Consider the following 26,261-nt stretch of genomic DNA (forward strand, 5'->3'; position numbering starts at 1 on the left):
CACCGTAGGGACGGCCCGTTTCATACACTCAGTGCTGCCAGGGCACGACACGCTCTCCCCCCTGCTCTGGAGATGTTCCCCTTGGGCAGCTGCTTCACTGCTTCCTCTAAGGCTTGTTCCAGGCAAGGATGGCCCCTCAACCGCTGCTTTCTCATTTATCTGTATTCACAGGGGAGCCCGGTTCTAATTAATTACCATCTACACTCTATACTCAAGGGGGAAATCTGCTTGGGGGAATGTTGGAGGGGGCTACATTTAGAAATTCAATCAAGATCTTCAGGTTGCATGGCCTGCTGTTGGCAGCAACACTTCCTCCTGGGGTAAACGAGAACAGAGCGTCCGCTTTGTGCAAAGCTGCGTCTACATTTGGCTTTCCTGTGTCCCTAGTGCCTAGCAGAGGGAATGCCTGGAAGTGCCTGAGAACATGAGCCTCCCTCAGCCTCAACCTGGAAACTCAGGGCTCCTCAGGTTCAGGATTTACGGAAACACATTCCTGCCTGTTGCACTGGGGGATCTTAGCCTTTCATCTGCGGCAGTCTGTTGAGATGATTCAGGCTGTGAGCAGTGGCAACCCTGGCTATGCTTCCTGATTACTTGTAGAACTTTTTAAAAATTTCAGAAGCCCAGTCCTGTTCCTTCAGTTTTTAAAAACTTAATGCTCCCAAAGTATCTTTTTTTAAAAAACAGATATAATTCACATTCTGTTTTTTGTTTTTGTTTAGTCGCTAAGTTGTGTCTGATTCTTTGCAACTCCATGAACTGCAGCAAGCCAGGCTTCCCTGACCATCACTGTCTTCTGGAGTTTTCTCAAATTCTTGTCCATTGAGTCGGTGATGCCATCCAACCATCTCATTCTCTGTCACCTCCTTCTCTTCCTGCCCTCCATCATTTCCAGCATCAAGGTCTTTTCTAGCTTCAGGGTCTTTTCCAGTGAGTTGGCTCTTCACATCAGGTGGTCAAAGTGTTGGAGCTTCAGCTTCAACATCAATCCTTTCAGTGAATATTCAGGGTAGATTTCCTTTAGGGTTGACTGGTTTGATCTCGTTGCTGTCCAAGGGACTGTCAAGAATCTTCTCCAGCGCCACAGTTTGAAAGCATCTGTTCTTCAATGTTCAGCCTTTTTGATTGTCCAACTGTCACATCCATACATGACTACTGGAAAAACCATAGCTTTGGCTGTACGGGCCTTTGTTGGCAAATCGATGTCTCTGCTTTTTAATACATTGTCTAGGTTTGTCATAGCTTTTCTTTCAATGAGCAAGTGTCTTTTAGTTTTGTGGCTGCAGTCACCATCCACAGTGATTTTGGAGCCCAAGAAAATGGAATCTGTCACTGTTTACACTTTTTCTCCATCTATTTGGCATGAAGTGATGTGATTGGATGCCATGATCTTAGTTTTTTGAATGTTGAATTTTAAGTCAGCTTTTTCACTCTCCTCTTTCACCCTCATCAAGAGGCTCTTTAGTTCCTCTTTGCTTTCTGCCATTAGAGTGATATCATTTGCATATCTGAGGTTTTTTATATTTCTCCCAGCAGTCTTGATTCCAGCTTGTGCTTCATCCAGCTCAGCATTTCACATGATGTACTCTGCATATAAGTTAAATAAGCAGGGTGACAATATACAGCCTTGACATACTCCTTTCCGAATTTTGAACCAGTCCATTGTTCCATGTCTGGTTCTTACTGTTGCTTCTTGTCCTGCATACAGGTTTCTCAGGAGACAAGTAAGGTGGTCTGATATTCCCATCTCTCTAAGAATTTTCCACAGTTTGTTGTGATTCACACAGTCAAAGGCTTTAGCACAGTCAGTGAAGCAGAAGTAGATTTTTTTTTTGGAATTCCCTTGCTTTTTCTTTGATCCAATGGATGTTGGCAATTTGATTTGTGGTTTCTCTGCCTTTTCTAAATCCAGCTTGTACATCTGGAAGTTTTCAGTTTATGTACTGTTGAAGCCTAGTTTGATAGATTTTGAACATTACTTTGCTAGCATGTGAAAGGAGTGCAATTATAGGGTAGTTTGAACATCTTTGGTGTTATCTTTCTTTGGGACTGGAATGAAAACTGACCTTTTCCAGTGGTGTGGCTACTGCTGAGTTCTCCAAATTGGCTGGCATATTGAGTGCAGCACTTTCACAGCATCCATCATCTTTTAGGATTAGAAATAGCTCAGCAGAAATTCCATCACTGCCACTAGCTTTGTTCATAGTGATGCTTCTTTAAGGCCCACTTGACTTCACACTCCATTATGTCTGGTTCTAGGCGAGTGACCACACCATCATGGTTATCCAGGTCAGGAAGATCTTTTTTGTGTAGTTTTTCTGTATGTTCTTGCCACCTCTTCTTAATCTCCTTCTGTTAGGCCCTTGCATCTCTGTCCTTTGTTGTGCCCATCTTTCAAAGTGCACAGCTCATCGGGTTTTAGTGTATTGCACAGTTGTGCAACCATCATCACCATCTATCAGAATATTTTCATCACCCCAAGAAAGAACCCCACTCATTCAGTTATCTCCCATTTCCCCTTCCCCTCCCCAGCTCTAAGCGATGTGTGATTTACTCTCTGTCTCTCCAGACTTGCCTATTGAGGACATTTCCTATAAACAGAATCACATAATATATGCTTGGCCCCATTCTGAACCTTGTAAATTGAAACATCAGAGCTTTGTGTGTTAAACATTTTTTTTTTTTTTTTTTTTAACAGTCTCAGGTGATTAGGCATAGCCAGGTTTTGGGTGCCCTAGGCATGGAGTGGTAAAGCACTCTGCCTGGGGGCCCCATTTGCCCCAGCACACAGTAAGTATGTAAGTATTCAGGAAATGTTTGTTGAATGAGTAAGTCCACATTTTAGAGGAGTCTCTCATAGCAATGGCACCCCACTCCAGTACTCTTGCCTGGAAAATCCCATGGACGGAGGAGCCTGGTAGGCTATAGTCCATGGGGTCACGAACAGTCAGACATGACTGAGCGACTTCACTTTCACTTTTCTCTTTCATGCATTGGAGAAGGAAATGGCAACCCACTCCAGTGTTCTTGCCTAGAGAACCCCAGGGACGGGGGAGCCTGGTGGGCTGCCATCTCTGGGGTCGCACAGAGTCGGACATGACTGAAGTGACTTAGCTTAGCTTAGTTTAGCTCATAGCCTAGTGTGATCAGGCTGTTTGCCTCCCAAATTATTGATTAGTCCTAATTTCTCCAGTTAGCTATTTCATCAACAGTATGTGAAAATAAGGGCTTCTCTGATGGCTCAGCAGATAAAGAATCTGCCTGCAATGCAGGAGACGTAGGAGTCACTGGTTCGACTCCTGGGTCAGGAAGATCCCCTGGAGGAGGGCATGGCAACCTCCTATAGCATTCTTGCCTGGAGAATTGCATGGACAGAGGAGCCCAGTGGGCTACAGTCCAAAGGGTCACAGTGGGTCGGATGCAACTAACACTTTCACTTTTTTTCATATGGAAATAAGTCAAAATCCACTGTAGTCTCTACTTTCCTACATCAATAAATTGATTGAGTCTCATTGACTGTTACCATCTCCTTAACTTACATAGAACTTTTTTACATGGAACCGTGGCTGGGTGCTCTTGAAATGTGCTCAGATAACTATATAATGACAGGGATAGTCCTGGTCAAAGGAACTAAACTGAAATGGCCACCCTGGGGTCTCATGCATGTATTAGAACCAAAGCTAGACTGATATTGGAAAGAGGGGATGAAAACATATCCTTAGCAGAAACTAGAGCTGGGAGAAAGGGGAGGTTAAGAATAGGCATATCACTGCAGTGGTTGGAAGGGCACCGGTTAGAGTCCCACTTTATGTGATGACTGTAAGATCTGCTCAGTAGTCCAAGTCCTGCTTTTCCGCTTCTAAGGCCTCCTGTTTCCCAAAGGATCCAGCCCTAGCCAGAGGCCACTCAGGCCACGCCTGTTTGCCTAGTGCCTTGCACAGTTCTGCCATGATGCCTGCCCAGTCATCTATAACACTAGCATCTCCATCCTTCACTCTGCACCTTCCCAGATGAGAATCGAAGTCATCCGCAGCCACCACAGTGAGTACACAGGCCCGTTGGCTGAAAATCCAAACCTGGCCTGCCATTGTGTGACAAAGTGGAAATGGCTTGATGCAAACCCATCTCCAGTGCTCGGGACACAACACAGAGCCTTCCTGATTGCAGAGCAGAGAGACATTCATGCCTTATTTGTCAGCAAGTCCTTATTGAACCCCTATAATGTGTCAGGCACTGTTGAGACGTAGCAGTGAATGAAACAAATCTCTGTACTTTGGGAGTTTACAATGAAGTCGGATGGGACAGGGGTTAGAAGAGAGACAGATAAGAAATGAATTAAGAAATACACAGTAAAATGTCAGAAAGCCTAAATGTACCAAGAGAGATAATGTAAGGCAGAGGATAGAAAACAGTGGAGAAGAGGAAGAGGTGCTGATGTGGAGAGACTAGCTGGCGAAGGCCTGTCTGATACGTATTATGACGTGCATAGAGTTAGGGAAAGAGCCAGTAGGCATCCCAGGAAAGAGAATTCCAGACAGAGAAAGCAGCCAGCACAAAAGCCTTGGTCCTCAATCCTGGCTAAATGTAGTAATTACCTTGGCAACTCTACAGAAACTTTCTAGGGTCGGATTTCACCCTGGAGCGTGGGTGTGTGTGTGTAAAACACTAGGCAATTCTGTAGTATGTCTGACAAAGACTGCAAACCAACTGTGTAAAAGGAATGTGGAGCCATGGTGGGTGGAGCTGAGTGGGCCAGAGTTCCAGAGAATGAGAGGATAAGTGTAGAGGGCCTTGAAGGCCACGGTAAGGATCTCAGCTGCTATTAGAAATGATGGAAAGCCCCCAGAGAGTATGGGAGCAGGGGTCGCAATGAGCATCATACTCCGTGGCAGGTCAGTATGTGTATGTCTGATCCATGCGCATAGCGACAAAGGTTGGGAAGCAGGATTCAGAGAAGCTGTCTTTGCTCATGTCAGTGTTCAGATAGTTGATCCGTGTTTAGTTACGTGTCTAGAAAAGACATGCATACCTGCTTTACGGGCTAGACACTGCAATACTAGAGAGCCTGTGAACTTAACACATTCTAATTCCCCTCCCTGGCACGCCAGGGGAAGATGAAGATATGCCAGATGAAGATAAATGTATCTCTTAGGTACAAGAACAGGGAGGACCCCAACTGTCTCATTTTTTTTTTTTTTTTCCTCGAGGAGTGGTTTTAAAAATGCAAACAAAATGAAACAGATGAGAAGAGTTGCAGATTGCATTTCTGACAATGCGTAATCTCCGCTTGTTTGAGCATGGTCATTAGGAAGCCTTCTGATTATTCTGGCAGCTCTGGTTTCTAACTCCCTGTGGACAGAAAGAGGCATGAAGAGAATTACATTTCTCCAAGGGTGGGGTCAAAGGTCTTTCTGTGCATTGGACAGCTGGCTCGAGTCATATTGAAGTGCCGTGGCCTCAAGTGTTCCTAAAAGAATAGCTGATGGCCCTGTTGTCAGTTTCTTTATGCTCACTATCTATTACAAATTAAGCTGAAATTGTGGATTCTCAAAAATCAGGGGAGAAAATCTCCACCAGCTCTCCCCAGTGTCCTGTGTTCATATGGAATCCCTGGTGGTAAAGGTGGGTAGATACTACACACTGTGTGCTGAATGGATGCCCATGCCAGAGCCACCCTGATCTACTCCTAGGAGGATGAGGTTGGCACTGGCCCCGTGTGCCCCCAGTGGCAACATATTAGTAAATTACTGCAGACATTTTAAGTAGAGTGTTGTCCTTGAAATGCCAGTGTGCAAACGACAGATACCCACATGTGCCCTCTTCCCAGCCACTGGGATACAGCCATTCAATAAAAATATCACTGAACTGAGAGTGCAAGACTTGGGTTTTAAGCCTATCGCATACTAACCTCGTGGTGTTGAGCAGGTGATTAACCTTTCAGAGCTTTAATTCACTTATCTGAATATATTCAAATGTTTATTTCCAGCAGTGTGAGTCTCGGATGCTTTGCTTGAAGTGTGTATGAGCAGAGCAGAGAGGTGAGGCGAATCCTGAGGTACCTGGGCTCTGTCCATGATGTGTGATGCATTGCATCAGTTACACCCTCCCCAAGGTGGGGCTGAGCCAGAGATGGGGAAGGCCGCGGGGAGCAGCACTCAGTAGAAGGATCAGAGACAGGAGTTCAGGTCTCAACTCAATCACTTTCTAATCATGTGGCCTTGGGCAAATGACTTAATGTCACTGGATCTTCAGGATGGAATTACTGATACCTATTCAGAAAACTTGTGAGAAACAAATGAGATTTGTCTGATACACTGACACGTATGAGAGCTTATTATGTAAAGGCTAGTTATTACCATCAGTTGCCCACTCCGTAATGGGTGATTATTTATTATTTATACCTTTGGAGTACCTGGTATCTTCCAACGTGACATAGAACTCAGCAAGGGAAAGATTTGTTCTCTTAGTGTTGGGTTCTATTGTAAATGTTTCTAAATTGCCCCCAAGTCTTCCCATTTAGCTTTCAGCTCCCAAACTTGATCATTCTTGGTGTGAAGGATTGCACAGTGTCATGCACAACCTAGATCTAGGATGTTGCTTTATCCCCTAAATCCATTGTGAAAGCTATAGTCATGTAGACAGTTAATATCATGTATTAACTCATGGTAGTATTTGCATCCCAGTCACCCACTGGGATCTAAAAGAATACATGCAACTCCCAAGGGACTCTTCCCCATGTGGGGAGATTAGAATCCCCCCAACTCAGGGAGCTGATCCCATGCAGTTTTTCCATGTACCCAGGTCTTGTATGCAAACCACACACTCTGTTCTTCTTTCTGTGGCCTCTTGAGAATGGTTCAGAAGTTTTGGTGGACATAGAGTACCTTTAGGCAGCCCGGAAAGAGAATTTCAGGCAGAGAAAACAGACAGCACAAAACCAAAAACCTTAGTGTTTTAGGACACTGACCATGTCAAAATCCTAACACAGACACGTTCATGCAAAACTCTTTGTGTCTTTCACTCACTCTTCTGTAGACTCTTGTTATGGGTCTGCCATATCTGAGGACTGTGCATGGCCCAGAAACAGATGCAAAGTCATGCATGGCCCAGAAACAGATGCAAAGTCATCCAAGGTCCAGAGCTGCCCTCAAGAAGGTCACAATTTCTGGTCAGAGACTCAAGACCTGGTCAACTTCAGAGCATCTCTGGAGGGGTGTCCTAAAGGGCATTACACAACAGCTGCCTGTAGGGGCTTTGGTCTGGCTGATGGAGCAAAGTTCATACACCCTACATCATTATCAATGTCATCATTGCCATCATCCATGAGTTAGAGTAATTATTTCCCCTGTCAACCCAGGAGCTATCAGAAGGACAAGGCATGCTAAGTACCAAATGAGTGATATAGGTAGAACATGGTGGAACAGTTCAGAGAAGGGAGGTTCGAGAAACTTCTTAAAAGACTTGAGTCTTTCTTTGGACCTTAGTGATGCTCATAATCTGGATGGCCAGAGAGAAGTGGAATATCAAGCTTTACTCGGGCAGAATTTATAAATAGAGGGTGATATCTGGGCTGGGATTTCACTGCTTTTAGGGAGACAGCTCAGGGAGTTACCGGAGCTGCTGTGTTGGAAGGACTGTATAAACTATTAGTGGCCCAGAACATCTTGACTCTTAGCTCCTCCTGCTTTACTTCTTTAGGCTTGTGTTTCCTTTCTCTGCTGTGCAGCACTTGGGGGAAACTTTTGTCTTGTCCTCTCTCCTCCTCTTTTCTCTCTTCCCCTCTTCCCTTCTTCCGTGCCGTATACCCACAAGTGCCTGCCAGTCGGGTACTGTGATTTGTTTGGGTCTTAGTGTCCTCTCCTATAAGTGAGAGTTTACAAATCCTTCCTGAGTCTAGGGGGCTTCCCTGGTAACTCAGATGGTAAAGAATCTACCTGCAATTCAGGAGACCTGGGATCGATCCCCGTGTCGGGAAGATCCCCTGGAGAAGAGAATGGTAACCCACTGCAGTATTCTTGCCTGGAGAATTCCATGGACAGACCGTGGGGTCGCAGAGTTGGACACGACTGAGCGACTAACACTTTCTTTCTTCTTCCTGAGTCTAACACCATGTGTCCCCTGCTTGCCCTCAGCCTTCCACCTGCTCCCTCAAGTCTCTGAGTTGGGAATGTCAGCCTCCAAAGGGAAAAAGGACCTGGGTCAGGGGCCTCCCCAAGGCTGCTGAACGTCAGGTGGGCAAGGCAGCATTTGCTGCTCCCAGTTTTACTCAAGGAGCCCACATTCCGTCGGACGGCCAGGGGCTGCCTGCCTCATGCCCCAGGCTCACAGGCCTCCATGCCCTCCCAGGTGCAGGCAGCTCTGGGGAGTGGGCAGGAGCCATGGCTTTGATCACACACACAATAACCTCAGCGCCAAGGCATCCATGCTAATGACTTTTGATTACGAATGGATTAAATGGGACAGCAGCTGCACAGGGCAGCTTTGATTCAGGCCTGCTCAGTAATGAGATGCGCAGGCACAGGCTGGGAGGCTGCAGCCAGCAGCTCTGCCCAGCCCCCAGCCCACCTCAGGGCAGGGGGCACTTCTCAGAGATGCAGAAGAAACCAAGGCAACTCACACAGACCCTTCACTAAGCTAGCCTCTGGGGTGCCCTCAGCCTCTTCGAGGTGTCCCTTGGCTGCCCTGCCTGCTGTGCCCTCGGCCATTTGTTCACCCGTGCTCTCCACCATGGCTGCGGGAAAGCAGCCTGTTCCCTCTGTGTTCCCAGGAGGCAAGGTGTGAAGCTGCTGGTTAAATAGCAGCTGCTCTTCTGAGATGAATCCCAAGTCCAACTCAGGAGCAGCCAGCTGCACAACGGATCCAGTGGCTCCTCTCCTCACCTAACCATGGTCGTTTGGCTTATTGGAAACAGTAGAAATCATAGTATCCTCAATAATGGTCTTTGTTTATATAATAGGTGTGAAGGATGTTCATGACCACCATCCCAAAAGTATTTTCCCCAAACCCCGTGAGCTCAGCAGAATTTTTGGATCTCTTTCAGATATAAGAAAGCTGAAGTTCAGACAGTAAAAAGGCTTTTCCCAGACGCTTGTGTGTACCCTTTCTGGATTGCTGGGGACCAGCCCAAGCTCTGTCATTCTGCCATGTAATCATCTACCAGCTCCTCTTTCCCCTTATTGGAGAGTGTCCTGAGCAGATCTAGTTTCTGATGATGGACTCATGAAAGCAGTGACCGCCTGCATGTATCTATTTTTGTATACAGATTTGGGGGAGGGGGATGAGCAGCTGCCTTGGCTAAATTGCAAGGCTCCAGGCGGGGAGAGGAGATAAGAGGGATTCGGCACTGAAGCCAAGAGTTCTCGGGGCTGTTAGATACACTAATAAATTTGACCTTGGGACATTTACTGTGTGGCCGAAAGACTTTGAAAGAACACTGGGGAATCCCCTGTTTCTAATAAAAGCTTCCACAGAAGAGCCAGCTTTTCCCACCACCTCCTGCCCACCCTCACCCTCAGCCCAGAAAGGCAAGGTATCAGCCTTCTGCCGAGGTGGCCAGTTAAAACCCAGTCACAAAAGAGCCATGTCCAGAGCTTCTCCACGTTGCCCACAGCCCTCCAGGGGCGTGGGGGCAGGCAAGGGAGAGGACGAGCGTGAGGCTTACCGCCAGCCATCGCTCTTGTCGGTGGCGGACAACATGCCCTCCCCACCATCCCATTTCAGTGGTGTAAGTCGAGCCTCACCATACCCCTTAAGCGTCTGAGAAAGAGGGGGGCAACTGACCTTTATGAAGCACTGACTGCCTAGCCTCCTTACAGGCATGTATTTCATTATTTAAACATCTCTGAGGTAGCTAGTGTTACCCACATTTTATGGATAAGAAAACAGAAGCTCAAGATTAAGCTGCTAGGAAGTACGTGAACCTGACTGATGACAATCCAGTATGGGCCTGATCTGTGTTCCCACTTCCCAGGTGTAAAAATGAGCTCCAGGGACAGTAAATGAATGAAATGAGGGCACAGTGCTAGATCATCAAGGATTTGGTTAGGATTCAGGAGTCTCACCTCCGTCTAGCCTACTTTTCACATTAGAGATTGTAGTGAAAGTCACTCAGTTGTGTCTGAGTCTTTGCGACCCCATGGACTATATAGTCCATGGAATTCTCCAGGCCAAAATACTGCAGTGGGTAGCCTTTCCCTTCTCCCAGGGGGTCTTCCCAACCCAGGACTCGAACCCAGGTCTTCCGCATGGCAGGCAGATTCTTTTCCAGCCGAGCCACAAGGGAAGCCCAAGAATACTGGAGTGGGTAGCCTATCCCTTCTCCAGCGGATCTTCCCGACCCAGGGGTCAATCCAGGGTCTCCTGCATTACAGGCCGATTCTTCACCAACTGAACCATCAGGGAAGCCCAGAGATTGTAAAGCCCTTCCAATTCACACGCCGTTTTTCTGCTCAAGGCCTTTGGAGGATGGTGCTCGATCTCCGGAGGTACCTTTCCCGTGGTTCTCTGCTTGGCCGTGTCTGCTCGTTCCTCAGGGCTCAGCTGCGTTTTTGCTTCCTCAAGAAAGCTTGCCTTGATCAGGTTGCTCTTAACTCTCTACCCTATCCATAATTTTTTTTTAACTTGTCACAACTCTAAATTACACTTATTTCTGTTATTCAAAATAATGATCTCCTTGATTAGACTCTTGAGTTTCATGAGGTCAGTATTTCTATCGTATTTGTTCATTGGTGTATCCGGAGAGTGTAGACACTGCATGGGCTTGGCACTCGCATGGACTCAATAAGACAAAGTTGAAATTTAGACCCGAGTGGAGCCAGAAAACAAGAAGGAGCATGGGGTCCAGGGGTCTGAAAAAATTCACATCCAGCGAATTCAACCACAGGTCTGAAAAAACTCACATCCAGCGAATTCAACCACAGGTCTGAAAAAACTCACACCCAGCGAGTTCAACCAAGAGGAAGATGAAATAGGGCCAGGTTCATCTCTTAGTTTTTTTAGCTGCTATAACAAACTATTGTAAGCTTGTTGTTTAGGCACTAAGTCGTGTCTGACTCTTTTGAGACCTCATGAACTGTAGCCCTCCAGGCTCCTCTGCCCATGGGATTTCCCAGGCAAGAATATTGGAGTGGGGTTGCCATTTCCTTCTCCAGGGAATCTTCCTGACCCAGAGATCGAACTCAGTCTCCTGCATTGGCAGGCAGGTTTTTTTTACCACTGAGCCATGAGGGAAGCCATTATAAGTTAGATGGCTTATAAATAAAAATTTATCTCTCACAGTCCTAGAGGCTAGGAAATTCAAGATCGAGGTGCTGACTGGCTTGTTATCTGGTGAGGACCTGCTTCCTGGATCTTCTCACTGTGTCCTCACGTGGAGGAAGGGGCTAGACAGCTCCTTGGGGGTAAGAGCACTAGTCCCATTCATGAGGGTCATGACATCATCGCCTCCCAAAGGCCTTGCCTCCAGATACCATTACGCTGGGGTCAAGATTTGACATGGATTTTGGGGACAAACAAACGTTCAGACTATAGCAGGTTCACCACATTTATCTGAGATTTCCTTGGATTTATCTTGAATCCCTAATAATGCAGATTCCTCACGATGGCCTACATGCTGGATAAATCCCACATACCTTTCAGCTTTCCTCGCCCAGTGCATGCTCAGCATACCTCTCGTTCTGAGCAGGATGGGCAGTGCGTTTGCACACAGGCCCACTATCCACATCTATTCTGCACTGAGGCTCTCTGTTCTCAGTCACACGTAATACTCATGGGTTGTGAACATACGTACACCACCACCCACCCCAGACTTCCCAATTTTTAGAAGTAACTCCATCCTTTCAACTTCTAAGGCAAAACGCTGGGTACCACCCTTCATGCCTGTCTCTCCCTCTCACTCTGCAGCCAGTCCATCAGCAGATACTGTGGGCTGTTCTCAACACAGCAGCTGGGAAGCCTTGAACAGTGTAACTCAAACTGTGTGCTGTGTCTGTACTCTGCTGTGCTTCGTTGTTCAGTCATATCCAACTCTTTGCAACCCCAAGGATTATAGCCCACCAGGCTCCTCTATCCATGGAATTTTCCAGGCAAGAATACTGGAGTGGGTTGCCATTTTCTTCTCCAGGGGATCTTCCCAGCCCAGGGGTTAAACCCAGCCAGGTCTCTTACGTCTCCTGCATTGGCAGGCGGATTCTTTACCCCTGCCCCACCTGGGAAGCCCACGTCCTGTGTCTGCTCTCCTCCGAAGACTCCCCATGTCCTTTAGAGTGCTATGCTATGACCGAGACCTCGGATCTAACACCTGATGGCTCTGTGTGGCATGGCCTTGCTCTGCGCCCGTCTCCAGCCTCCATCCCCTTGCTCACTCTGCCCCAGTGACACCGGTCTCCTTGCTGTTTCACCACTACACCGAGCTCCCGTCCATGTGAGTAACTGTGCACGTTGTGTTCCCTCTGTTAGGATCGTTCTTCTCCAAATATCACACAGCTCACTCCCCTACTTCCATCTACTGAGATATTCTCTTGTTAGATAGACCTTTCCTGACTGGCTCAGTTTAAAGCAGTACATCCTAAACTCTGCCCCTTTCTTCTGCTTTATTTTTCTTATCTTTTATTACAATTGATAGCTTATAACATTATTTTATTTTTATCGTTATCATTTTACTTTATTTTCTCTTGCTGAAAACAGACTTTTTTTTTTAACTTTTATATCCCAGTTCCTAGAAAAATATGTATTTATTGAATGAATTTATTTCATGAACATCAGCATCCTTCACATTTACTCCATTCAAAAGCTTGGCTTACTTCATGCACAGATTTGCACAGAGAGCATGTTAGTTTCTGGACATTGCTTCATTCAAGTCACCTGGTCTGTGTTTCAGTCCAGTTGTCAGTGGTCTATAGAGGATGGTCCCGTGGGCCCTGGGGTATGCTGGAGCGAGCTTGTGGTGGCAAGAGGCAATAGGGCGCATCTATGGGACTTGAACTGGTGGGAATATTTACACTGTGGAAATAGGCAAATGTCTTACATCAGGCCGTTTTTTCTCCCCCAGAAAGTCAGTTATTAAAGATTTTTCCAGGACAAGACTTGTTAGTAGCAGTTACTCCTTCCACTGACACAGAGCCACATCTTGCGGAGGCATTTGTAACCTAGATGATGACGACACCAGAAACCAAGGGAAGAAGAGTTAAAAGCCCTTAGCATATTCTACCTGAGGATGTATGGATATAAATATACCTGGTCATCAAATGTATTAGGAATGGCCGGTGGCAGGAGGACCAAGTATACTACAGTGTGGGCACATGGGAAAGACTGGAGAATTTATGGGAGAGGCTGTGTCTGAAATCCTCTGGGTTCAGTGTCTGGCTCTTAACTTGAGATCTGTGGCATGGAGTGGGCTGAGTAGTTTCCTCATCTGTAAAATGGGTTCATATTACCTGTTTAACGGGGAGATCTTGACAGTAAAAGAGGCAGTTAGCTCCTATTCCTCAGAACCAGGGGGATGAGTTTTACTGAGGCATATTTCAAGTGAATAAAGGTAGAATTTGCTGAAGACTAAAATAGGGAGCGGCACTTCCTCAGAATGATTCAAGCTGGGTGTCCATCTGTCAGAGAAGTTAGAGAAGGGGATTCCTACATCGGAGGGAGGCTGTTCTGAATAATCAGCCCCTGGATCCCTTCTACACTAAGACTTCTAAAGCCAAAAACATCCTTAGGCAAGTCACTGACCAATTTTTTCTTGCCTCATTTCCTCCATCTGTCAAACAGGCAGGATAGTTTCTGTCCCTCATGCGTTTCATTGTTGTTGAGATGATTAAGTGAGATCATCACCTGAAACGTTTTTAGATCTAGGAGTAAAGATATTTCATCAATATCATACTTCACCATTCTTTTATAAAACCACTTTACACCTTGGAATAAAGCAGCATTCCCTGTGATATGACTATGAAGAGTGCCTGTTGTCCTGCACTCAACAGATAACAGAGGGTAAATAATTAAAAGACAGCCCTATTGTCAAATTATTGTCAGTATTATGTGGAAATAAACTTGTCAGTTGTAGAATTAGGATGTGTGTTAATATTCCATGAGGTCAAGGAAAGCCCTAGGGTGAACGGGGGAGATTAGGCCACTGCTAGTGACACGCGCCTTGTGTTTAGATACAACAAGGGTAGATACAGCTTCCCTACCCTCTTGTTCCTCTTGTCCCAGAGTTAATACTTGCTCCATATAACTCACCATGTAGCAAAAGATCCTCTGCCCTCCAAATTATAGGCTACTCTCACCTCTATTCTTAGCTGCAGTTCCTTAGATCTAGAATTTCTTTTAATCAAAAGACCTGTGGATTCCAATTCTTCTTATCCGGTTAGAAATGAAACACAGCAAATAGCTGTAGTGGGAACACTTACAGTGTGATGATGGAGTAACTGGTTGATTATGGACACTTTCCTAAAACCAGGTTTATGTGGAGAAAAGCAAGAGGCAGCTTACTTCTCCAAAGAATGGTGAAGTATGATATTGATGTGATATCTTTACTCCTAGATCTAAAAAACGTGTCAAATGATGATCTTACTTAGTCATCTCAACAACAATGAAAGACAGAAACCAACAATGAAGGGAGAGAAACCATCCTGCTTGTTTGACAGATGGAGGAAATGAGGCAAAAAAAAAAAAAAATAATAAAATAATTGGTCAGTGACTTGCCTAAGGATGCTTTTGGCTTTAAAAGTCTTAGTTCAGTAAGGAATGGAGAGCCTGGATTCTCCTAAACATACACTTAGGCCTCACCAGCTTCTCAGTTCTGTCCAGGGTCCTGCCTCTGCTTCCACTCTGCCACTCCATTTTCCTATGATAACTCAGTCCCAAGTACCTTTAGTAATTGACAGTTTATGTGACACCTGATAGTGCTTTGGGTGAGGAGCAGGGCCATCCATAGCCTTTTCCAGATTCACAGCTTGTCAGATCATGAGGTGGTCTTCCAGAGTTTCCCATGTCAGGCATGGAATACTGAAGGCCAGGCATGGACATGACTTGCCCAAGGTCACCAGATGAATTGCCACGTGTAGCCTTGAAAGTGAACATTGTCAGTCCCTTGGTGGGCCCTTTGCGCTATAAAGAAAGGACTTGGCCATATGATTACTAAGGGGGTTTCAGACTAAGTTAGCATCTACTTCCAGTCCTGCTGATATAGCATCTGTGTGTTGTATTCATTCTGTGCAGCCTCAGTGAGCAGTGTCTAGAGATGTACCCTGCCCCACTGAGCCAGGCAGAAATTCTGAGCAGGCTTGTCCAAAACTGTGTGGACTGTGAGTCAGGCACGCATGTGATTTCAGGGAGAACCAGTTAAAGGATACCTTATTGGGGGAAGAGATGCAGGAAGATATAGTCCACATATGATGGCTTTTGATGAAAAAGAAATGTCTGTTTTCCAGATAGATGATCTTATTCTTGAGAGTAAAATCATAAGAAACCATTTTTAGTAAACAGTTAGTTGAAGCAGGACTATGTGAAGCAAATACATACACACCCAGGCAGAAAAGAGTTTTTGGTGAACCAGCTGCTTCCAGAAGTCCTATATAAAATACACGAGGAACAGAGTTTTAACAAAGTCCCAGGATAGATATTTCAGAGAACCATGCCTTCTTCAAAGTTGTTATGCTAGGACCCTAGGCCTGTTTTCCAAGGGTGTTCTGTTGGCTTAATATGCTGGAGAACATCATTAGAAAGCTGTGGCAGACCCTGTAGAGTATCTTTAATGGTGAAGAATCATTCTGGAAACAGCCACATGTCTCAGTCCTCAAGGAGACCCTGTCCTAGGAAATGGCAGGACCAAGTAAGTACACAGCATATACAATGGTTGTAACATTGTACAGTCTTAGAGTGCAAGAGCAGGACCATTTGTGAAGGAGATTGCATGTTAATTGTGCAAACAGTTTTCAAATAGAGTCTCAAAGTCATTTTCATTTCAACCACTAGCAAGGAATATCAACAAACAAGTTCCACTTGGTTAATTAAAATAAATAAGCAAATAACCTGATTTACATCCTTAAAAATACTTCATAATCTTTCTAATGAAAAACTGTAAGCAGAGGTATTTGGTAAACAAAGGCTGTCCTTTATTTATTTCTATAGTTCAAGAATATTAAATTTTGATTTATCAATTTTTATTGGGATATAGTTGCTTTATAATGTTGTGTTAGTTTCTTCTGTGAAGCAAAGTGAACCAGCTCTATGTGTACATATAGCTCCTCTTTTTTGGATTTCTTTCCCATTTAGGTCCCCAGACAGCACTGAGTAGAGTTCCTTGTGTTATACAGAAAGTTCTCATTAGTTATCTATTTTTTACATGGTAGTGTATATATGTCCATCCCAATCTCCCAACTCATTCCACTTCCCCTTCCCCCTGTCCCTTGGTATTGATACATATGTTCTCCATGTCAGTGTCTTTATTTCTACTTTGTGGATAAGTTCATCGGTATCATTTTTCTAGTTTCCATGTATAAGCAATATTCTACAATATTTGGTTTTCTATTTCTGCCTTACTTCCCTCTGTATGACAGTCTCTAGGTCCATCCACGTCTCTGCAAATGGCACAGTTCTGCTCCTTTAGATGGCTAAGTAATACTCCATTGTATGTATATACCACATTTTCTTCATCCGTTCCTCTGTTGATGCACATTTAGGTTCCTTCCATGAGCTGGCTTTTGTAAGTAGTGATGCACTGAGTATCAGGGTGCACGTATCTTTTTGAATTATGGTTTTCTCTGGGTATATGCCCAGGAGTGGGATTGCTGGATCGTAAGGTAGTTCTATTTTTAGTGAAGGACCTCTATACTGTTTTCTATAGTAGCTGTATCAATTTACATTCCCACCAACATTGTAAGAGGGTTCCCTTTTCTGTACACCCTCTCCAGCATTTAATGTTTGTAGAATTTTTTGATGATGGTCATTCTGCTAGTGTGAGGTGATATCTTATAATTTTGATTTGCATTTCTCTAATTATTAGTAATATTGAGCATCTTTTCATGTGTTTATTGGCCAACTGTATGTCTTCTTTGGAGAAATGCCTACTGAAGTCTTTCACTCATTTTTAGATTGGGTTGTTTGCTTTCTTGACATTGAGTTGCACGAGTTATTTGTAAATTTTGGAGATTAATCCCTTGTCAGTTGCTTCATTTGCAAATATTTTCTCCCATTCTGAGGGTTGTCTTTTCATTTTGTTTATGGTTTCCTTTGTTGTGCAAAAGCTTTTAAGTTTAATTAAGTCTCATTTGTTTATTTTTGTTTTTATTTTCATTACTCTAGGAGGTAGGTCAAAAAAGATCTTGCTGCAATTTGTGTCAAAGAGTTTTCTGCCTATGTTTTTCTCTAAGAGTTTTATAATATCTGGTCTTACATTTAAGTCTTTGATCCATTTTGAGTTTATTTTTTGTGTATGGTGTCAGAGAGTGTTTTCATTTCATTCTTTTACATATAGCTGTTACATATAATTTTCTCAGCACCACTTACTGAAGAGACTGTCTTTTCTCTGTTGAATATTTTTGTCTCTTTTGTCATAGATTAGGTGACCGTAGAGGTGTGGGTTTATCTCTGTGCTTTCTATCCTGTTACCTTGATCTATGTTTCTATTTTTGTACCTGTACCGTACGGCAAACACTGTGTTGCAGATGTGCTCATTTGTGGCCAACTCTTTGTGACCCCATGGACTATAGCCCGCCAGGGTCCTCTGTCCGTGGAATTTCCAGGCAAGAATACTGGAGTGTGTTGCCAATTCCAGCTCCAAACACTGTACTAGCTAGAAGGGAAAAAGAAAAGGAGGAAGGGAGGAAAGGAAGCAGGGAGGGAGGCAGAGGGGGTGAACTTGGTTAGGGAGAGAATAGCCACATGATGTATCAGTGCAGACCCTCGTGAGTCCTCAGTCAGCCAGGGCTCAGGAATGAAGCTCCTTTGGGAAAAGTCAACTTGAATTCAGAGAAATGTGAGGGGAAGATCAGGATGTTACCTTAGATACCTGCACTGTGAGGCTGCGTGAGGCTGATGGGAAGTGAGAGGTTTGGCTGTTCCATGCATGATGGGTCGTCTGGGGTCTGACCGGCTGTGGTTCCAATGTCCCTAGGTTGGGGATGAGACCCTGACACCTTAGGGAGGGAGAAAGCACCGTTCCATTTAGTGGTTCCAGAGGGAGTCATGGATGCCTTGGACAGAGGAATGGACTTGCCATGATCTCAGAGCTATGTTCAAATTCCAGTTCTGCTACTTTTTGCTCTCATAACTCTGGGTAAATCAGTTAACCAATTTGAGCTTCAGTTTATTCAACTGTGAACTGGTGAAAAGCAATACTATCCTACATTAATAATGTGAAGATTAAGAGGAATATTAAGTTAAAGCATCTACCTGGTACAATAAAGGGCCAAAGTAGATCCTAAAAAATAATAATTTTTAAAAAATCATAATTGCCTAGAGTTCAGGGTAGGCTTTCAAAGGAGGAGATTCTTCCACTTTACCTGTGGCTTATAAAATCTGTGGCTACCTTCAGCTACAAGGCTCAGCTCTCACTGGATCCAGCTGGACTTTACCCCTTTTAGATATTCACCTGTAATTGTGATTAATTGCTCTAGACTTGGCCTGAGAGACCCAGAGTCTCAGCCAAATTGGCTACACTGAGCTGAGGAGCCAAGCTTTTGACTCCAGCGCTCAGATGCTCTCTGAAGCAAGCACCTTCTGACTTTTCCATTCTCTGCTGCTGACTGAGCCTAGGGGTGTAAATCAGTTCCCTTGGATTTGCCAAGGAGATGCATTAGAAAACTTTAATACTAGTCTTGGAGCCAAATGAGCAGATCATCTGGTCAGTTTGAAGCAGAAATGCGGTACCGGATGAGAAGGCAGAGATGGGGGTGGGTTCTCCCCTAGTATCCAGCTTTGCTTGGGATGTTCAGTGAGGGCAACCTCCTTTCCTGGCATTTACAGACTTTGGGAATAGCCCACGGACGCTTCTGATGCAATGTGAATTTTGCATTTTGTTCAAAGAAAAGAACCAACAGCCTAGATCATGCTCCTGGAAAGCAACGTGTCCTTAGCTCCTTTCTTTTCTGATGTTAGCTATGATTTATTTTTAAAATTTATTTTATTTATTATTTATTTGACTGCACCAGGTCTTATTTGGGGCATGCAGGATCTTTAGTTGTGACATGTGTTGCTGTGCGCAAACTCTTAGTTGTGGCATTTGGAATCTACTTCCCTGACCGGGGATTGAACCTGGGTCCTGTGCCTTGGGAGCGTGGAGTCTTTACCACTGGACCACCAGAGAAGTCCCTAGTCATGCTTTCTTAAGTATGTTGTCTGCTGAACTTGAGATGAAAAGAAAAATAGACATCGCTGCCTGCACAAAGTGGAAAGAAAAGAAGAGAAAGCATTTTCCTGATGAGTAACTCATGGCAAGTATTTAAAAGGCTGATTTCTTAAAATGAGGCCTGGTCATGCATCCATTCCACTCCTAGTAAGAGATTTCTCTCTGAGCATTTTTAAAGAGGTAAGCTGGTTAATTCTCTTACTCCAGGTATATTCTGTTAGCATTGAGTGGCTTGTTCACTATATAGGGGCCTTATCTTTTAAGATATGCAATTTCAAATTTTCTTTGTTATAGTTTCCAGTCAACTAGATCTTAAATGGAAATTCCATATAAAATGCCAGTAAAAGGTGTGCCATTCTGGCTAATGTGGGATGGACACCTGGATCTCCCCAACTCATCTTCTCTCACCCACTTTGCAATCCTTTCTTTAGAATCCAAAGCTCCTTAGGGCACAATTTGGAAACCACTGTTCTATAAGTGTCCTTTGCATGGTTCACTTTGAAATATCAGGGGCATCATAGAGGACCTGATAGACCTTCTATTAATAGACACTACAAAAGTAGTGGGGGGCATCATGAAGTGTTATGATGTAGTGGAAGGGAACATGCGTTCACCAAACCAGGTTTCCATGCCTCCCTACCACCTGCAAATGGTGGAACCCCAGAAATGACTTAATCCTCTTGAGCTACTTTTTACCAAAATGCATAATAAATGAGAATAAACATTCATGTCATTAGTTTATACCAGGTTTACCTCTGTAAACTTCCCACCCAACTCCACAAAAGATGCCCTTCATCCATGAAATCCACTTTCCTTGGTCGGCAGAACAAGGCATTTAACAAGAATTTTACTTGGAAGTTCAAAAAGGGCAAGATGAGCTTCTGTAGGTTCACCAGGTTCAAATTACACGAAATAAGACTTTTTGTTTCAGTGAGTTCCAGATTAGCGCATTCAGACGCCTCTTCTGTTGTTAGGCTTGGTACTTGTAGCTCTAATCTGCAAGAAGGATTAAATACATGCTCACCCAGAAGTTGAAATATTATAACTGTGACTTGGACAGCAACGAGATATGCACACCATTCTAAGAGCATAGGTTCTATGTACAGGATCACACGTAGAATCTTTAAAAGCAATGTAAGAGCTCTTTTGGCTGCATGTCTAGGGGAATCTGTTACAGATCTCACCTATAAATATTAGAATCCCATTATTTAAAAAATAATAAAAGAAAACTATAAGCCATCAAGACCAGACTTGCTTGGGGTTATATTCAGTTATTATTAGTCATCCTCGTTGCTCTTTGGAACAGAGCCTGAAATTAAGACTGGAGGTATCAGTGGTTTCAGGTTTAACCTTTAAAATTCCTAGAGGCTGAAGGGATTTAGCTGAAGGGATTTAGCAAAAGGACACTCAGCCCAGCTAGGATGGCCACTTCAAGTGTGTAACTTAGGCTGTGAAGAAGCTGGCTGCCCGGCCCCTGCATCACCCACCCTACATACTTTGGCAGTTACGATGAATGCTTTCCGAATTGTAAGGTTGCTTACCTTTGGTTTGGATGTGGATGTGACCGCAGCCTCACTGGGATGGTGACCCCGTGTAGCAGCTTGAGTGACCATCTGTCTGAATTCCTATTTGCACACCAGTAATAGAGACACAGCACAGGACTATCTCTTTACCCTCTTGTCTGTCCTTCCAGAGAGTGTAGACAGCCTCTTAGAAGTGTCTTGTGGGGGAGAATTCCTGGAAAAAAAGAGAGCAGACTAGATAAAGTCTCTTACACCTCTTTTATCCCTGAGATTAGAGAGACTGGGGTACTGAAACTGTGGGGCCAGAAGGAACGTGGAATTCATATTATACATGGTAAACTGAGACCTGAATAGGTGAAGCGACCCCAAAACAGATCCCATAGTGAGTGGAGGCAGGCCCAGGGCCAGGACGTGAGTTTTCACCCTCTGAGTCTAAACTTTTCTGCAGCAGTGTCCCAGCTATCATCCTGTGAGGAATAGCAACTGGGTGGTTCCATTTTACCTCTCTTAATTCAGTGGCCACATTTCCTTCTGTGTTCCTGGAACCCTGTTGCAGGCTTACTCATGGTTGGTTCCAGAGCCTTTTGCTTGGTAGAAACCAAGCTCTCTCCCTTAGCTTTCTTTCCTTTACTCTGTCTTAACCCCTGGCTTACTTTGCTGCTCTTCCCTCCCCCTTTTGAGTCTCCCAGCCCCGGCTGTTAGATCATCTAAAGCTTTCTTTGCGTTGCATACATATGGTTGGCTTTGTTGTTTCTGATTTGTCCACTGGGTAAGCCACTCTTTCTGGGCCTTAGTTTCTAGTTAGTTCCTAATAACTCCAATCGCACACATAATTGGGTGTTTGTGTTGCTTCCTGGAACACTGCCTTCCACACAGGCTATCCCCGACTGTTCCGTGGCTTGAGAAATTGGGGTGAGATGCAGTTCATGGTCCATCCTGTAGCCAAAGTAAGAAGCAAGTGAAAACTTCACAACATAAAGAGGGAAAAAACATCCGTTTCCTACAAAAATATAGGAAAGGGAAAGGAGAACAGATTGAAAAGAGGACAGATGAGATAAAAGGCATACTTAATGAAAAGGGAAATTTGAAATAGGGTCATTTGTACTCCCAAAGCAGTCTTTGCTTTGTTCCTTTACCTGTGTACCTGCCTACCTCCGGATCTACCACCCACCCATCCATCCTTCCACCTGTCCATCTCACATGTTGTCATCTGCTTTTCTGGCCCACGTCAAGCGAGTATTGGAGAAGAGCAAATATTGGACCCAGAGCATCCCTAGCACAGCCAGGCTTCATTGTGTCCAGCTGCGTGTCTACAAGGCTGAGATCCTTTCAGCCACATGTCCAGTGTGAGCCCCAACCTGTGTTGTATCAGGAATCCCCTTTCCAGACGCCTGTATCCTGGGTCAGCCAGAGGAGGGACTGGTGGAGACATACTAGGCTCCACCCTACCCAGATGTGATGTGTCCTTTTGATGAAGGGAAGTGATGTTCCTGGGGCTGGAAGTCACAGAGGGAAGTGGAGCAGCCTCCTCCCCTCCTTTGAAGGAAGCTCTGGAAGCTATAGACTTCAGCAGGTGAAAAGGAAGCTGTTTGAGAGGCAGTCTGAGGCCCATGGAGGTCCCAGGGTGATGCTGGCTGCAGCTGTGCTGGGGGTGACTTCTGGTGCCAGAAGCAAAGGGATCCCATCCAGTGAACTGGGTGCGAGAGGAATGCTTGTGAAAGGAAAGCTGTTTCTCTCACCCGAGGGCCCCACAGCTGCCTTCATCTTCCTCTAAGCCCCCTGCTCCCCAGCCTGCCCTTTGGGCTTAGAGAAACCCAGAAAAAAATTGAGCTTGCGCCAAGAGAGAAAGTGCAACTCCTCCAAAATGGAAAGCAGGGTCATCGTCCCAATGTTCTGAGTGTGGACTGTTGCAGAGAGCAGGGAGACGTGTCAGGAATGAGAACGGTCTGAGACAGGGCCCCAGGATCGCTGCCCAGCTCCACCAGGGAGATGAAAGAATTTTCTCCTTCCTTTGCCTTTTAAATGTAATTCCGTCTACCCTTCTCCCCCACACCCGCCCAGCTCTCTTGCTGGGAGCAGCGCAGACATTCAGCCATCCTGGGAAAAGGCAGGATCCTTTTCATTACTGCCAGCCTGATTGAAGTCCCCAGAGCTAGGGAGGATTGAATTTTCCTCCCTCTCTGCCTCCCCTGTCCTGAATCCCTCCCCACACAGCTAGGATGCTCTGAGAGAAGTGAATTGGTGTCCTGTGGGACGGGATGAGGATGGGATCTGGTTGTGGGGGACAGTTTGGATGGTCTGTATCAGTGCTTTTGAGGACACTCCTTATGGAAGGACATTGTCATATCTTCTTGGCCATGCCTCCACCCCTGAGCCCATCTTCCCTACCTTCAGGATAGAGACCAGCAGCCAGTCATGCCTGGGTATGAGGGTTGGACCGGACCAAGATAGTCACTCATGGATGTTTCTGCAGAGGGACCAGGGGTCGTGAACCCACACAGGCTTGTTGTTAGTTTAGCAATGGGACTTGAAGAAGCCACTTCTCAACTTTGTGCAAAACAAGGACTTAGTCTGGAGGTTTCAAATTTGTTTTAGTCACAGAATATTTGTTCTCAAATGAAACTATGTACATGAAAAAGAGAAAAGCTGAGCTGTGCTGATTGAAAGGAGGGAGAGATGGACAGAGTGGGGATCTTCTGTCTGTACCACCTCCGCTCCTCTAGTTGCCCAGCAGAGGTGGTTCCTGAGCTTCCTGGAGACTCAGTGATTTCCTCATCCATCCAGGGACCTTTGGCTGTCTCTTTCAAGTCCTGACAAGACTGGGAGTCTTTTTTGGGGGTCCAGATCTAGGTGGTCTTCAGTTCTGAAATATGGGAGGACTTACTGTTGTGTATTTCTAATCTGTACCTGAGCTCCACACTTTAGTGCCTGAGGGTCAGTTCTCTCTCCTTTCCTGGGAGCAGAATGTGGAATCAGCTATGAAACAATCAGCTCTAGAAAGGGGTGTGTTCAAGGGGTGTGGTTTATATTTTGCCCTTACTGTTCTTTCTTCAATTTAACCTTGAGACTCATGCACTGAAGCATAAGCTGTTATTCTCTACTAAAATCTATCATGGACATAGAAGGACGTGTTCCCATGTTGGAGCTGATTAATTCATCCAGATATTTGAATGCTTACTTCATGCAGGAAGTGCTATGCATTCTAGATGTCATTTCCTCTTGTCAGCTTGAAGGATGTCATAGGCCATCTCTCACACATCTCAGCAGCTTAGTCATTCTAGTCCTCACCTCTAGTTTGACAGTATTCCCTACTTTTAAGTTATTTGACCAACAGGCATTCAATGACTAATTGTATGTCAAGACTTTTCTTGAGAAATGCAATAGTTGTGTGGGATATAAACCATTGTCTTGTTGTGCATGGACTTGTTTAGGCTAAAAAAGGAAAATTTAAACACACACACACACACACACACACACACACACACACACACACACACACCAGCACAAGATAAAACTTCAAATAATTAAGAACTAAGTTGTAGGAATTCCCTGGCGGTCCAGTGGTTAGGACTCTGTGCTTCCACCACAGAGGGCGCAGGTTTGATGCCTGGTCAAGGAACTAAGATTCTGCATGCTGTGTGGCACAGCCAAGAAAGAAAAAAGAACTACATTTCATGCATCTTTTGCTTTTCTAAGAGAAGGGAAAAGGATATAAGTTTTCCAGAGAGGATGGGATAGATCCTAACTTGTTGGGCTTGGGCCATAAGGAATAATAACCCAAAATGCCACATCTCTGTTTCCATTCAATCTGGATATGGTCATTACTCAGTCCCAAGCCTCTGATTTGACAAAATAGTGCAAATGCTGAGATGCTATGAGCACCCCTGTGGTTTGTTTTCTGTTGCAGTGTCTCAGAACTAGGAAGAGCTAGACGCTTTGCTCTCACTTCTGTTGCCTCGTAAACCTCATAAAAAGGCAGTAGAAGAGTTCCTGCCAGACCTGTGTGACCTAAAAAAGGCTGTTTAACCTCCCAGAGTCTCGATTTTCCCATCCGTAAAGTGGAGATACTTTCTATCTCATGAAGGAGTTTCGAAGATTAAAAAAAATTCTGTAAAGCAGCAACAATGAGGCTGATTCCCACCCTTCTTCCTTAAAGTACACCATGGCTAGCAGCGGATAATGCAAAGTGAGCTGCCTGCTGGGGTTGGTGAACCCCTTTGCCATGTCTTCTTCCCACTGCCCACCTGAAGGAGCTCCGTGCACTGCCGCCTTGCCATTTTCAAGGCTCAGTTGAAACTCTTATTTTAGTAACCCCACCCTGACATTTCTTGCCTTACATTGTTCACAGTTTGACACTAACAGTCTACTCAAGCTGACATATGTGTGTCTTACCCTTGGACCAAATTGTATGTTCCTTGCAGGCAGAGACGCCTTATAATTATGTTCCGGCCCCAGTGTCTCATGAGGTGCCCTCGCGGCTTGTTGTTGGCTGTGTTTGCACTCACAGGGGCTAAGCTGCCTCTCTCTCAGGATGGTGCCACCTTTCCAGGCGAATTCCACGTCCCTGGGCTTGGGGGGTGTGGCGGGGTCGGGGCCGGGTTGTGGGGGTTGGCTCAGCGGGAAGCTACCTGCAGGCCTGGGTGTGGGGAGAGAGGTACAGCTTTTGCAATCTCCACCTCCTTCCTACTGTATCCCAGAGTTTACACCACTTTGTGCATCATTTTAGGCAAAGTCATTGCCTAAAGAGCAATGAGCTCAGTTGAACTTTTCTGAGCTAAAGAGCCCAGTTGAGCTTTTCTAAGGCTGGAGGCACTGCAGCCCAGCATGACTTCCTCTCTTTCTTGAACCAAACAAAATATTGTTACAGCAAACATGAAATCTTTCTTATTTTTCACAAACGCTCTCCAGGCCTAACAAAGCTAGCAAGCAGTCACACTCCTTGAATCAAAATAAGCATCTGCCTCTTTTCTCTTTATCCTGCTTTCCCAGCATTTTTGAGCAACAATTAAGAATGTGAGTATTTTATTAATTTATCTTAGGACTTCACTGAGTGTCTTCTGGATAGCATGCAAACATATTAAAACCTTAACTTTACCCTTTAATATGAATTGAACACAGAGATACTGAACATACACAGCCTGACTTATCCATCAACATTGTGCATAATAGACCCATAAACTCTGAATATTTCAAAAGTATATAAAACGAAAGGCAACATACAGTAAAGGGAAACTGAGTCGCGTGCAGCTGGGGAGAGGATAGGGTCATTTTCACTGGTCTGATGTTTAAAAAAGAGGAGGAAGAAGCAACAGCCCTCCCGGAGGACATGGGCCTTTAACTGTCTCTTTTACTTGTGGTGTCACAGAATAATTTGATAGTAGGAAGGAAGTCAGGGA

At 44.9% G+C, this 26,261-nt stretch overlaps 1 protein-coding gene across 4 annotated transcripts in view; it reads left to right on the forward strand.

Annotated features, from left to right (window-relative positions):
- Positions 1 to 26,261, forward strand: part of SETBP1 (SET binding protein 1) — a 405,902-nt gene that overhangs the window by 178,503 nt on the left and 201,138 nt on the right. The window lies entirely within an intron of this gene.

The sequence above is a fragment of the Capra hircus genome, chromosome 24 (genome assembly GCF_001704415.2).
Source record: "Capra hircus breed San Clemente chromosome 24, ASM170441v1, whole genome shotgun sequence".
Classification (NCBI taxonomy): domain Eukaryota; kingdom Metazoa; phylum Chordata; class Mammalia; order Artiodactyla; family Bovidae; genus Capra; species Capra hircus.